This window comes from Vidua macroura, chromosome 3 (genome assembly GCF_024509145.1).
Source record: "Vidua macroura isolate BioBank_ID:100142 chromosome 3, ASM2450914v1, whole genome shotgun sequence".
Taxonomy (NCBI): Eukaryota; Metazoa; Chordata; class Aves; order Passeriformes; family Viduidae; genus Vidua; species Vidua macroura.
Window position 1 is genome coordinate 88,970,378 of NC_071573.1, and position 15,693 is coordinate 88,986,070.

Genomic DNA, 15,693 nt, shown 5'->3' on the forward strand with positions numbered 1-15,693 from the left:
TAACTAATGTTGGGCTGCACCTCATTTAGAAACCTACCATAGTAGGAGACATCCAGCTTCCTTTTGCTACCCTGACTTAGGTGTCAAATGTGAGAGAGTGGTCTAGGCTTTTTCTGTAATTCAGAGAGCAAGATAAGTCTTTCTAGAGGCTGATGAATCCTATTCTGGCATAAGTCTTAAAGATGGGTTAAATTGCTTTTCAGCAGTATTTATCATGACTGTAGAAAAAGAATGAGCAATTAGAGTAAGCATCTATATTTCAAACTGGTCACATGAGGTAACCTGAATCTTACCAGTCTAAAGTGGCATGAATTCTCCTTACCAATGGCTCTAATATATCATCTAACAAGAGAAAGTACCCCATCAGTGTCTAAAACCAGTGTTCCCACACTCTGATAGATGTTTTCAGTTGCCCTATGTAATAGGTTAATTTTTTTGTTATCCTTTCCTTGAGAAGGTTTAGAAACCACAAAGAACAGAATCCACCATAAGTTCATTTCATTTTTTGCAACATTAAAAGGTTTTTTTGACCTAAAATTATTTATGCACTTCTAAGGAAAGAAAAACAAAACAAAACAAAACAGAGGGCCTCACATGGTTTCCAAATACAACTATGTCCCTGTATTGGCCTAAAACTGCAGGGTCAGGAGTGCAAGACCTTAAATTTAATCCTCTCATCCTTCTTCTGGGGTTTGAGTCTGCATCTCTCAGAAGGCTCCCTTAATTCTCAGACTGTACCATGTCTTCAGGACATAATGAGTGACTAGAGCTTTTCCAACAAGATGTAAAAACCTTTGCTGAAATACAAATGCCACCCTGTTAGTGAATTGTCTACCTTTCTACGCTTTTGGTCTTTGGCTCACTGATTATTTGTGTTTTATAATTGTAATGGAGCAGTATCATCAGTGGTCCAGTACACCAACTGCCCCATCACAAATTCTGTTCTGAATTCTAGTAGCCAATCTTATCCTGAGTAGGAAGTTACATCAGTTTGTTTATGGATAATGATTTAAACAGAAGTCTCAAACATTCCAGGAAAAGTGCATTAATAACTAGTAATTTATTTCTAATATACAGATTTAAGAAGGCAAGGAGGTCTAATATATTTCAAACATATTTTAAACAATCTGGCATAATATAAGACTGAACACTAAAAGGCTAACAATCAAATTAATATCAATTTAGAAGGAACAAAACCCTCAACTATAGGGTTAATGAAGTTCTGTGCTGTGAATTTACTTGACTTGAACTATAGACAAAATGTTGGTTAGTGTGAAATAAAAAGGAATTTGGATTCTGTTTTCTGCCTTCTGTTGGGGGCGTTCAGCCAGATTGAATATTTTTTTTTCCTCTGCTTATCTAAAAGGTTCAATAACTCAGTCCTTAAACATGCTCTTAAAAATATGATTTCAACCATACACAGTGTTGAAATGAAAGAATTCAGGTATGATTTTGGACAAAGAGTTTATGTTTGTCAGGCCTTTTAACGTGAAATACAGATCTTAGGAAGAACTATTTTCCACACATTTTGATGCCTGTAATAAATTATGTTTGTTGATTATCAAAGTCTGACATTTCCCTGTAATTTGGGAGGGAAGTCCTATAATCCAAAATTAAATTTACTTTATGTAAGTAAACAGTTTTTCTGCTCACTGGACAAAGTATGTGATAATTTCAGATCTTTGTATTAAGGCCTTTGTAAATTAGAAGTATAATTTTTAAAAAGTGTAAATTGACTACTAATAGTTAAATAATTGTTTTTATTTACTTTTTGTCAAAGTTTTCCTTCTGAACTAAAGAGTGTAAAGGAAGACTTTGCTAATGTCCAGCTTCCTGTTGGTAGCAGTTAGTCACCTGGTTAAAAAATAGAGGCATGCAGCATAAATGCCTTGGTTTTCATAAATACTTCCCTAACTTATAAAAGCTAAAACGGATCTTTTAATATGTATTTACTAATTTAGTAAAATATTACTAATATAGTATCTGCAATACTGTTGTTTATGCATGTCAGTATGCCTTATTTTTTCACAATGGTAAGACAGTGTTGATTCACTTTGGTTGATGAACCCCAGTGAATTGCAGGTTCTTTTTTTGAGGAAATTTTGCCAAGTCATCTTGCAGTTGCACTTTTATTAAACTCTAAACAGAATAATACTTTGCACTTGTCTGCTTCTTTTTTTTTTTTTTCTCTTGACCTATCCTCCAATTTATTCAAGCATCCAAATTCTGATTCTGCCTTTCAATCTGCTTGTATACTCTCCAAAGCCTAATATAAAGTATAACTTTAATAAATTACTCTTTTATTTGATAATTTACTTATTCACATTACTGAGTAGAATCTGGTATAAAGAAAATTTCTGTGATTCTTTACTCAATCATCTCTCCCTTTGGACAATGAACTATTAATTTTAATTAAAAAAGAAAGAGTTAAAATGGTTTCCCAAATGTTTTTGTGCCCATTTTCCTTTAGTTTTATCAAGATATTTTTATGTGATTGCTTTTAATAAAGTCATATGGAATTATCAAAAAACTTTTTGTAAGTTAATATATATGATCTTTGCCTGGTTTAGAAGGAGATTAAATTGGATTAAAGTCAGAGACTCTCTAAAAAAACTTCTAGGCTGTCTCTTAAATGCATTCATATTGTTTGCTAGTTTATTGCAATATTTTTCTGAGAATTGCAGTTGGCTGACTGGTTTGTAAATTCCTAATTACCTCTATTCCTTCTTTTTGATATTTAGATATTCTTTCTGGAACCTTTTTAGAATTCTTAGAATTCTTTCTGGAACCTTTTTTACCACCTATAGTTAGCACGTCAATGAGGGAATTATCTAGAAAATAGGAAATATATATATGAGTCTGAAGGCAGATATTAAACCTAAGACATTCCCTCCTTTAGCAGAATGTTAACATTAAAGCAGTTATGCAGGAGCCATGTCACTGCAGTGTAGAAGGAAAGGAATAAATACAGCTCCAGCCTACTCTCAAGCAAGGATTGATGGCTGTGGATCGTGAAGGGGCAGGAGTGCCTGTCTGGCATGTTGTCTGGCATGACACACAGCATTTCTGGACAGGATGGATTTCAGGCATGTCACTATCCTAGGATTTTTTATGGTCTGGGCAGCAGAGTATCACATTGTGTTGTCATTCTTAGTCACTTACATACTGCTATGTGCTATATATGTCATGTGGTTGCCAAACCCTCAGTTTTGAAAGATGCTTCTGGGACCAGCTGTTTGAATATTTTTATTTGGTCTCTTTTCAGATCTTCTTTAAATAGAGGATGCAATGAGGTTTTAGGCTAAGGGTGTCCACTTGAAAATACCAGGGACAGGGAGGGCACTGGAGCAAACTATTGGAAAAACAGGTGCAGTTCAGTCTTAAGAGCAGACCTGGTTGAACTTCTGGGGGAAGAACTGTCTGACTAGAGGCTTACTGGATTTTTGCAAGGTTAATAGCATCCTGTGGAAAAATAAAAACAAAGGAGTACATGTGTAGGGCAGTTCCCTTGCAAGGGGAAACTTACCACTTTAAAAGTTCCCAATGCTCTGAATGTTTTTAATTTTTTGTTTAAATGTTCCCAATACACTGACTGGCAGAAGTCTAGCATTTCTCTATTGGGATTTTTAACATCATTGCTTCCTTTACAAATTGCTCTTTGTCCCACAAGTCTTGGCCAGACAAAGTCCAGTTTGATAACACCCTTCTCAGGCAGCCCAGACGACATGGGCTGTGTGCCAGTGCCTGTGACTGGTAGGTCCTCTTTGTGCTCCTGCTGCCTCTGGGGCCATTGGGTACCTCCTAATTGCTGTAGTGACAATATGTGCTCCTTTGCCTTCATCCCACCAAACATTCACTTCCTGTCTCTGTGCCAGTCAGAAATGTTGCCTGAAGAATCATGAAGGAGTGGTAGTATGGAGAAAAAATAAGGAAAATGATTTTTAATTTCAACTGCTCTATGGTCAACTTATATTAATGGCCACCAATTTAATGACGCAAAATCCTGAAGAAGAGGAAAAGGACATAATTCATTCATAAAGCACACAGGACACTGAAGTGCTTTGACTCTGGTCATTGCAGCAGTACAAACAGCAATTAGACCCCAGGAAAAAAGTAGGTTGTTTCCAACTGCTGGCTCCTTTCATGTTGTTTGCAACCTGTTTTTGCACAACGCACCACAGCTATTTATAAACTGCAAGTGGGAGCTGAGAATAGGAAGAGCTTTGTGTTTATGGGATGACAGTGTCAGGAGAGCAATACTTCAGCTAAATTGGGATGGCCTCTACAGACTCCTGTTTCTATGATTGTAATGCTACTGGTATTTTGGGGACTGAAGCCTCACAGACACAGGCTCGGCTTCATGTAATTTATGTCTTCTTGTATATAAAAATAAACAAAGTTATGTTGAAAAGCTGTGAGCTGTGAAGTCGTGGTTGGTTTGGTTTTTTTTTTTTTGTTTTTTTTTTTTTTTGTTTTGTTTTTTTTTTTTTTTTTGCCAAGATGAGTAAAGCTTTTTGGCCTCTAATTTTAAGTCTGTGAAATTAGTTGATAGGCCATTTACCAGAGAGAGCCAGAAGGTAGTTGTTAGAATACTGAATTATTTTAGGAAGAGGGTAGAAACATGGGTGAGATGGTTAGATTTATTAAGGGAAAAAAACAGGTCTTCCAAAAACTTGCACTGGTAGAAAATTCAGTGCAGCTCTAGCAGGTCTGCATGTGCTTGCAAATGACCATCTCAGATATTATCTTTCTGTTTCTCCTTTCTGTTGTAGGTTAAAAAAGACACTACACAAAGGAGTGGAGAACCTAAATTTTCCAGTCTTATTTGCTCTTTGCCAAGGGAGATATCATTCCAAAACTTAATAGAAGAAAATTCTTAGAAAAACCTTCTCTAGCCCATTTGCCACTAAGAGCTATGGTATTTGGCTTGGAGCAATTTGGCCTGGAATTTTTTCCTGGCAAATACTGACTTGAAAGAAGAGGAAGAAGAAAAAAAAAAAAAAGCTTTTTTCATGTATTTTGGATGAACTGGGATAAAATGCTGTAGAAATAGTTGACAGATTGAAGTTGAAGCAGATTGACTTAGCACCAGTTTGAGCTCCTACCAAACTATTAGATTGTATTACTAGAACAGACAACTGCAAAAGAGATGTTGCAGTACAGTATTTAAAAGATATCATTTTATGTTTTCCACAGAAAAAGCTTTTTGATTCAGTGAAAACTCTTCACATTTGGCAAGATACTTTCTCTCATTTGAATATAGCAACAAAATAATATTACAACCTGTTTTGTTCCCTTCTTAAAATTATGGAAAAAGGTGTTTGCAGTTTTGATTTGCAAACTTTTTGAACTGGAATTAAAAGAAATGCATTACTGCTTAGTTCATGATTAAAATACCTTTTAAACCTATGTTGATGATTTAATACAAGTGTCTTCAGAGGCAATGAGGAGTGAGTCAGCACCAGACTAATTACTGTTTTTAACTCTTCCATGATTATGACTAGGAAAATGTAGTTAAGAAAATTACAGCTTCTCAATTTCTGCAAAATGCCACTTAAGATTAATGCAACTTATGCAGCACTTGTAAAATGTAAAACATGTACAGAGAACTCCCTGTTAATAATTGACAATCACCTTTTGTCACTGTCTAGTGATTTGGAGATCTGAGAGGAAAAAGGCAAAGAGAGATACTCAATTCAGTTGTGCAGATTGTCAAGAGAAATAATGGAAAAGTAGCATAAAAACATGAAGTTAAAAAAAAGTGGGTAAACATCCTTTTTGATATCCATGAGGATTAAGTAAACTTGTACTCTCATATAATCACAAAACAACCCAATGATTTTGCTATCTGCTAATTGCAAGTAAATTATACAAATTAACAAATACTGATATTCACAGAGAGCTGGTTTTGTTCCAATACATATTTAAAGAAATATTATATTTTTTAATATTGCTAACATTTCATTAATTGAGGAATAGTCTAAATTAACTAGAAAGTTAACAAACTTTCTTATTGAGAATTTTTTTAATCCGTGAGATTTTATGAGAAGAAACTGTTTATGTGTGTAAAAAGGCCATGCTGAAGCTAACCTTTCTTCTTTGGTAAAAGGAAATCAAGTCACTTATTTAACATTCTAAAGATACAAATGTAGACAGTATTCTAAAAGCTCAGCAATTTTTTGCGTGTATTTATATTCTTTACCTGCTTAAATGCTAATGTAAGTGAGCAATCTGTAGCAAAGACCTTCTGAGCCTTTGTTAGTGGCTGGAAAAGCCTTGAATCCAACTATATCTGCTCTTTCAACCCAATGCCCATAATCAAATGAAAGCCTTAGTACTGGTCTTTGGGACACTGAAGTACTGACAGCTTGTGAACTTGCCCAAGTTTGCTTAAAATTATCTTTCACACACCGGTGCTTGTATATGTGTTGTACTCCTCTTCCTTACTCCTAAGAAAGGTCTCCATGGCCCTAGATAAGGCTGAATCATTTGTATGCTAAGGGAGAAGAAAATACTGACATATTTTAAGACCAGCATAATTTTAATAAATCATTGACTAACTGAAAGAGTAGACTATCCATGCTATATCCCTGAGTTAATTTTGAAGACTGAAGGGAAACTTTGTGCAGTGAAGGTTTTCTCCTGAGGTCCGAGCTTACCGAGACAGGGCTTTGGAATTTCAGTCAGTAGGATGTAAATAGAAAATTATTATTTAAAAAAAGGAGAAGAATGAGGCAGAAACCTCTTAGGGAGTCTGTTTCTGAAGTTTATGTTAGAGGTACATGCTACAAGTATTTGTTACGCCATGAACTGAGTTGGTCAGAGCTGTTTACATTTCTTATCACTTACATGCCTTCTGTTAATTTTGTAACATATTAAGGGACCTTCTTGCGGTGTGGGTTTTTGCTCTCCCCGGCTGCACGCGGCTCTTGGGAGCCCGGCTGTGGCGTAGCTTCCACGTGCTGCCGGGGTTTGCTGCCGCGGGTTCCCGGACACGGCTCCGTGTCTCGGGGGCGTGGGCTGGCAAGCCTCTGTTACAGTGCGCTAGGGATCCGGCAAAGAGGTAAGGAATTTGTCCATTTACTCCGTGCTTGGCAGGAACGGTTTATTGGTCACACATGGCACGGTTCGATGGAAAGACGCGACCGCTCCCGGCACTCGCATGGTAGAAAATGGCGCCTGGCTGCCGGCGGGATAGGGCTTTATGGAGGGGCGGGGCGAGAGGATCCACGGCCTGCCGACCAATAGCAGCAGCTGCCGTGGCAGTGACGCCAGCAACAGCGACCAACCAGAGAACCCCGCAGGGGCGGGCACCGAGCCTTGGGCTGAGCGGGATCGTGTGGCTTGGGGTGGCCAGCACGGGGTTTCCCGGGGCCGGACGGCAGGGTGGTTACAGGAGCGGCAGAGGGGTAAGAGCCGGCAGCAGGCAGCATGGGGCCAGAAACCGCGGGGGGGAACAACACGGGAGAAACGCGGGATTACAGAACTTGACTTATTTTAACATAAATTAAAAACCCTAATCTAAACCCAAACTCCAGGATGCAACACCTTCTCATTAACTGAAGTCATAAGATGGCAGCTATTTGCTGCAAAAATATTTATGCTTAATTGATGGAATCATGATCATTATCTTATTGAGATATCAAATAGAAAAATTTAAAGGAGGAACAGTTTTTGGGTAATATTCTGACAAAATGAAACCGTTTGTATTTCTGGAGGAAGGTTTGGCAAAAATACAGGCAGATTAGAAATGTGATCAAGTCAGGTCTGCAGCAGCACATTTGGCTGGTTGGTATTTACAAGGAATTTATGGAGAACAATGCTGATGGCATGGTCCTGTTATCTTTCAATGTATTTTTAAAGCTCCTTTTGTCTTTTGGGAATTCTGATGAATCATGTAGAAGGAGACAAAATAGAACATTTTTGTTTTCATATTGGAATGTGTGATGCAAACTCCATTCTAACTGTATGTATTTTGTAGGAAAGTTTAAAACATTGCCATTATTGATATAACATGGGAACCACAATGCAATGCACAGTCGAATGAATTTTAACTTCTTGCAAGTTTAGGATGTAATGATTAAAAGCTGTTCTTTTGTTGTGGTGTTTTATTTGTTCCTTAGAAGCTTACTGTGTCTAATTAATGCCTACAACACATGTATTTGTATGCTATCATAACACCCATAATTTGTGTGACCTTCATTATGGATAAATTTGTAGCAGGAAAGTAAATCTATTGAAAAACCCCATCATTTTTGTTGTGGAAAAGTTTCAGTGAATAAAACAAGTTCGGTCTGTATCTTGCTCACACTGCATTGCTTAGAATAGTTTCTTTGTACACAGGATTCTGTTTCTGTCTGTGATTTTGGGATATTTCTATCATACAGAATCCATCAAATTTTTTATGTTCTCTTCATGTTTTTGATCTTTATATTTGCTAAAATATGGATAATATTCCAGGCTTAATTTTCATATATTACACCAAAGGTTGCAGTTATTCATTTATATGATTTTCTCTGCATGCTTTTAGTTTGGCTCTAATTTAACACTGAGATAAAGGACTTTTGCTTTGTAAAAGTTATTTGCTATGGTGAACTTCTCCTGTTTCTATTTTAATCTTTGTTGATCTGGATTTATACTGACCTCTCTTAGAGAAATTATTTTGTCTAACCTGTTTTTATCTTTTTCATTCATATTTAAATTATTGTTTCAGCTAGATCTGTGAGTGGGGTTTTTTATTTTGTTTGCTTGTTTGTTGGGGGTTTTTTTTGTGTGTAGGTTTCCTCTTCAGGATTATTTCTGTTTTATTTTGTTGTGTTGCTGTTTTCTTGGTGACCTACTTGCTGTCATTATGTTGAGACTCAGTCTTTTTGGCTATGCACTTTTTAAAAGGCTGTTTCTAGAAATCTGCCTGCTTGAACAGCATACAAATAAAACAGCAGTTCTTCTGATAATGTGCAAAATGTGCCAGAGCATCTGTTACTTTTGGTGTTTTTCTGTGTTGGCTTTAGCTCTGGTATTGAAGTGAATATATAGTTTTCTATCAACTCTAAGATATTGAATATTGCAGTTTCTAGTGTATTCCAATTCCAGTTGAAGCATCAAGCTGTGACTTTCCTTGGGCACTGTTTTCGTAAATGTGGCACCTTCTTATGAGGTTAATCTATTCCTTTATTAATTGAGAGCCCTTGTACAAGTAAGCCATTGACAAAACAAAGTTGAAAATACATTCCTGCTACTTCCATTCACATTCCTGCTGACTCCATTCATATCTCTGGATTTAACATCAAGGACATACTTATATGGCTGATTTTAGCTGGCAACAGTTAAAAATGCTATGAAGTCTGAGGCCATGTAGCACAGACAAAAATTTATAACCTTCAAGGTGCTAAAACAAATTGGGCAGTAAAAATGTCCTTTAGAGGTGAAATGGCAAGAAATGATAAATGGTTAGGTGTTCTGCTGTTCATTTATGTGATTTCATAGCCTGTAGTGAGAGTGAATCCTTTCTCCATTAGTGTATTGATAATTTATTTTTCCTGATGGTCAGCAACTGGAAGATTAGGTTGCAGAACAGTAAGGGACATTATCTCTTCAGTGTCTCTTTAGCTCACACAGGAGTTGCAAACATGCAAGGCAGGTCATACAGTGAGAAAAACTGTAAATGAAAAATACTCGCGCTAGTGATTAATAACAATTGCAAGGAAAAACAATTTTGGCACTCAGAAATAAGTCCTTTTCTCTCCAGAGTCTGTAGAACTTGATGCTAAATACAGACTTATAGTGCTGGAGAAGCAAAATCCACTGTTTTAAAGACTACAGGCATATGCACAAACATAAAAATGTGAGTAAGGTTGAGAAACCAAGCACTAAAATTTTGTAAGTGCCAAAATGAAAAATGTATCTACAGTCTTTATTTGTCATCCCAATGCTTATGTATTACGACACAGAAGCACATATTTAAAATATTACCTAATTCATTGCAGCTGATAGTGCATACTATTGAAATTCTTCTCTGAATCATTGCCTTTCTCACAGATTTTTCTATGAGATGTATCACGTGCATCTGAAAGCACCACAAAATGCATTGATTTATTACTTTATGCCTTGTGAAACAATGGAATATTTCATCCTTATCTGATTTGAAGGAAGCTGAAGTATGGAGATGTTAAGGTCAAAGGGATCCATTAATTTCGTGTATCTAACCAAGAAGACTGAGGCCTCATTTTTCAAATAAGGTAGTATTTTTAGTAAGCCATATGTCTAGAGGAGAGGTTCCTCTAACAACTGTTACAGTGTGAGTGCTTAATACTTAAAAAAACAGGTTATATGGTTGCAGTTTTCACTTCTTGTCCCAGGCAGAACAGCTGAAACAGCCAGTAAAATGAAAAAAAATCTAAATGTGTGTGTGTTAAATCATTCACTTTGTGAATATGATATAGGAACAGGTTACTCATCACTACAAGTCTTGTATAGCTTAAATGTGTTCTGTGAGTACGGAATTTCTAAGGATTTTGACTTCTCTTTTGCAGGTCTTTCTGGGTATGTGTCAGTGGCACTTTAAAGTTTGTAATGTGGCCATTTAAGATGGTATTTCACAGGGACAGTGACAGGTTCAACCTTTAAATGTCTGTATCTTGATCAAGTTCAAAACTGTGTCATAAAGTAAGGAAGAAAGGAAGACAGGAAGAGTGAGATGGGGCTAAAATATTGGCAAGAAAAGACCTCAGATTATTTTTTTTTATTATGTAGGAAACAATCTGGATTTCTTTATTTCCTTCTTGCAAATAACGAAAGTATTATTGCTAATTTTTTCTAAAAGCTTTCAGACTCAGCCAGATTTTTAATATGGAAAATCTCATCCTAAACAACTGGTGTTGTTTAAACCCATTTTAACTGGCAAGTTAAAATTATCTGATCCAACTTCTACTGAAAAGTATTGGCTATGGATATCTTAGCCACCTGCCCTACCTGTAATTCTAGGGCTTCATTCTGCCTCAAATTACATCAGTACAAGTCCAAAATATTTTCATTTCTGCAAAAGAAAATCAGTGCAAAAATGATAGCAAATAATAAAAATGTCAAATAAAAAATTTTTATAATTTCTGAAAATAAGAGATCTGAATTAACCCATGAAGAATGAGGATCACAAAATATCTCTGTTCTCCATTGCATTTGTTTCCTATTCCTTTTAAATTATTTCTTAGAGAAGTTGCAAAATAGGATTCGTAAGTGGTTGCACTGTTGCAAGAGAGGAGCGGTAGCATTCACACTATTTTTGACATTATAACAAGAACTGCTTTCAAAAAATGGAAAGATGTTGAAATATCCAGTTTACTATGGCTGAAATACTTCTCAGATGTGTAGATTTTCAGAAATCTTCAGCAGAATTTAATAGTATGATGAATCTTTGGCAGAGCTCTCTAATTATTACTAGTGATCACACAAGGGTTATTTCAACAGAATTTCATACAGAAAAAAATCTACTTTTTTTCCTTTACACTCTGCATGAAAATGAAAGTGATCTCAAAAGCTATCAGTGAATGGGATTGTTTTCCATATCATCTCAATAATTAACTTTCCAGGAGAGTTACTAAGTACAGTAGCTACTGCAGTTCATCTTTATTAACTGAGGCACAGCTGGCAAATCCACTTCTGTTACACTCCCTGAAGTGTTGTTTAATAACCAATGTGTTTCAAATGTCAGCTCTGCTGTTCCTCTTGGGATTCTTCCATCAAGAGAATGCATATTCTGTCTGTGCTATACTGGCATTTTCTAAAGCCATCCTCCAATTTGCTTGCCCAAGACCCATAGAGGATTGAGAAAGACATGAGTAGTTCCAAATAAACTGTTCTTTCTCCATCATAAGTTAGGGTAAGGTGAAAGTGCCAGTTCAACCAACTGTTCCATAAGAATCTGTTTTACTGCCCAGGAGAAGGAGTACTGCTGCTGTGTACCAATCATGAATGAGGCAAAGCTTGGTTGGGAAGAGGGGCTTTCTTCTCTGGGTTTCCAAACTCAGTGGTATTCTGGTTCCTTTCTGAATTACACACTGCTGATTTCTCTTTCTCCTTTAAATAACTGTCTGACATGTAGTTATTCTAAAAGTGCTGTTAAAGGTGTTAAAATAGAAGATACAGCATTTAGAAAAAATTTGTTCTTTCCACAAAAAGACGATTGTCTGTCTCCAAATTTACTTTTGGAATTCACTTCAAGGATCATATGTTCATAATGCTTTGGCATAGAAAATTAAGTGCCCTTCAAATATGCTATGATTTAAGAAATGTCTTGGGGTAATTAGATGGCCTTATTTACAACTGCACTATCCTCTGTCGGTCATGGTGAGACACTAGAAATACTGGGACTGAATCCATAACTCTTCAGGACAAGTTCTGCTGAAAGTACATGGAATTTACTCTCAGCAATAGCAAAACTGTTCCAAATTTGGTGAAATATTGACACCTTCTTGATATTCATACCTTTATCGTCTTTTCAAAAAAAATAATGCACTGCCATATGACCTCTGCAGAAAAAGAAGACTCAAAGGCATTAATTTAGAGGTAGAAATTAATAACCACTCTATTTTATTGGAATAAATGCAAAAATTAATCATAAACCAGCTGCTTTTTGGAAAGTAAAAGTTCAGTCATTTGTGGCCTTTATGTGTTTTTCTGACAGATTTCCATTTTATATTCATAGTCTTGTTTTTGAAATTATAATATATATCCACAGATATGCATACCTGCCCATCCTTCCATATGGGTAGGTATATGTTGATTCATTGTGTACATATATGCAGATGTTTTGATACATATTCTGAAATGCATAACATGGTTTTGTGAACTACATAAACTAAGTGAAATACTGTATTTATACTGTATAATACTTTGTCATCAATTTTTAAAATTGTTCAACTTTCAAAAGTCCTTCCTTGCACCATTGGAGTACTTTGTTTCTTAAATATTAATAAAAACCATAAAGAAATGGTGTAAGTTAAATTGATAATTTTCTTAAAGAGGAAAAAAAATGAAAGCTAAAAGGTAATGTTGTGAAGACATCACTGGGAAAGAGAACAGGAGGAGGAAAAGAAGAGAAATAAGAAATTTTAGTCCTGTAAGACATTGAGTAAAAATAAAGATCTAGGCTATGTTAAAAGAAGAAAAAAAAAAATGAGAGGAAGTTAAAATCATCTGTCCTGAACTCATTCTGTCAGTCAGAGGTAGGAAATACCACCTTCAGAAATCTGAATGCATTTTATCCATTCACTTGTCAATCACAGAAGAATTTCAGTACACTGATTCCAAAGCTTTATTTACACCATTGTAGGAGTTACTGAGTGAAGATTAGAGAAATAGGAGACTTATTTGGGAATACCATTTCAGGAGGAGGTTAAATGAGATAAAAAATAGAATGAGAAAAATGGAAAAGATAAACTACATAGAGCAAAATAAGAGAACTAAAAGAAGGGAAAGAGAATCTTGCAGTAAAGTGTTTTCTATATCAATACAGACTGTCATGGTTGCTGTTTTCCTGGAACAAATTTTTGTCCAAAATGATGAGTTGATGCCCATGAGTAACAAGTGCTGGATGCTCTAATTCTTCTTTAGATAATGAAAATGATCTTAATACCTGGGAGTCAGGCTGACTGACTCATAGTCATGGCATGGCTTGCTTGACCTACCTTACTCCGAGTTGGGAGCATTGAAGTGAGCAACAGACAAACATTTTCAAGCTTGAATGCTCACTTAAGTCCTAAAACTAAAATTAAATCTGAAATAAATAACCAGGGGCAGTCTGCATTGATGGAGTTAACACTTCTGAGCAGCTTCTTTCAAAGAAGGTGCTTCTTTTACTGCGTTCATGGTTTCTGAGAATTTACACTTGAAAATGTTGGCTTCATTCCTCAGAATATGGCTGTGCCATCTGTAAATTTTCCACCCCTTATTTTGCATTGTCCATCTGTTTAGACTAAACATCTTCTCATAGATCCTGAACACAGTGTGTTATCCTAGAAACTGAGGCGAACAACTATTTATGTGTTGGACTCAGAGCCTTGCAATTTTTAAGGCATGGATTTTCCCCACAGTCCCTGCAAGGTGGGCAGATAATGGTTCTCTCCATCATCTGAGGCAGTAACATCTAATACCAAAATCTTTCACTCAGGTAGAATCAACTTCTTCAACTTTGCAGAGACATAATCCTGCAATTCATGAACTTCTGCTACTGACCTGCTTCTGCCACCTTGCAGGGACTGTATAACTGGGTAACACTGCATAGCTTTCACCTACACTGAAAACTATCTCCTGCAGGACTGCCAAGCCAGGCATCTTTTCAGCTATCTTTTCTTAGGGGACCAATGTAGAGGATGCTTTTATACCATTTCCAATGAATGATACAAAGACTTTTACAGTATGTGATAGTGGATATTTTAATTCCCTCACAAAATCAATGTTGGGGATTTTTCCCACTTATGTGGGAGGCAAAAAAAAATTCATTCTAATACATCAGGATCTGGATCAATTTTCCCCTTTTCTGTAAGACCACCTTAATCAACAGAATATGGGTTAGGGTTAGGAGAGAAAAAGACACATTGGAACAGTTTCAGGTTATCAAATAATTATTTATTTGTTGAAAAAGAAAAGATAGAGCAGTTTTAAACTGGGTTATAAGGGAGTTAGGCTTAGATTTCAGTTTTAGTATATTTTATATTTTTCAATTTGAAAAGTAAGACTTTGAGCTTGGTAAAATGGAAGAAACCAGTAAAACCAGTTTATGGAGGATAAAAGTTACAATTAAAAAATCATCTATTTCAAAAACCACAGTAGGCAGATACTAAACATAAACAGATAACTGATGTATCAAAACAGAGAAAGAACCACTTTAAACTTTAGGCTTAAGACAATTCTTCTTGAGGATAATTTACATAATTTACATAATTTACAGTGACTTTTGGCATTTTTGGCAAAATTAAATGGCAATGGAGTAAGCCAAATCTGTTACTGCAATCAAGAAAGAAAAGAGTTTCATGTTCTGCCACTCATATTTCATTTTCCATAGATGTATTTTACATCATACGTCTCCTGACAAACATGAAAAAACAATTATTATCAAAATTTGTGTGTGCATTACACCATGGTCAGGATATATATGGACTAGGGGAACTCTTTCTATATCACCTCTAGAGCACATTTCCCTTGTACTTAGACATCTGCTTCATGGCTGTAAATGAAAAGAAATAAATCTTCACTAAAATTTTGCAGAAACACTCAGTACTATAGCACTATAATCAGCAAAGAAGGTATAGAATCATAGAATGGTTGGGGTTAGAGGGGACCTTGAAAAGCCATCTAGTTCCAACCCTTCTTCAGTGAGCAGGGACATCCTTAACCAGATTAGGTTGCTCAGAGCTGTATCCATGTTCAGCTTTGTCAAAGATGTGTGGATGGAAGGATGCCAAGCTTTTTGGAAAACCCCACAGGCTCCAGCTCCAGTTAAAGGGATGAAAGGGGGTGCCTCTTCAGGAGGAAGCATTCCCATTCCTCCTGCACTGCCAGTGCAGCATTCTTTCCTTGGCTTTCAACATCCACTGTGAGGGAGCAAAGCAGATAGTTCTTCCTGAAACTCTGCAGTGACCCAGATCAAGGCAAACATAAATACAATCAAACTGAAGTTTTGATGGGTCCTTGTGTGTA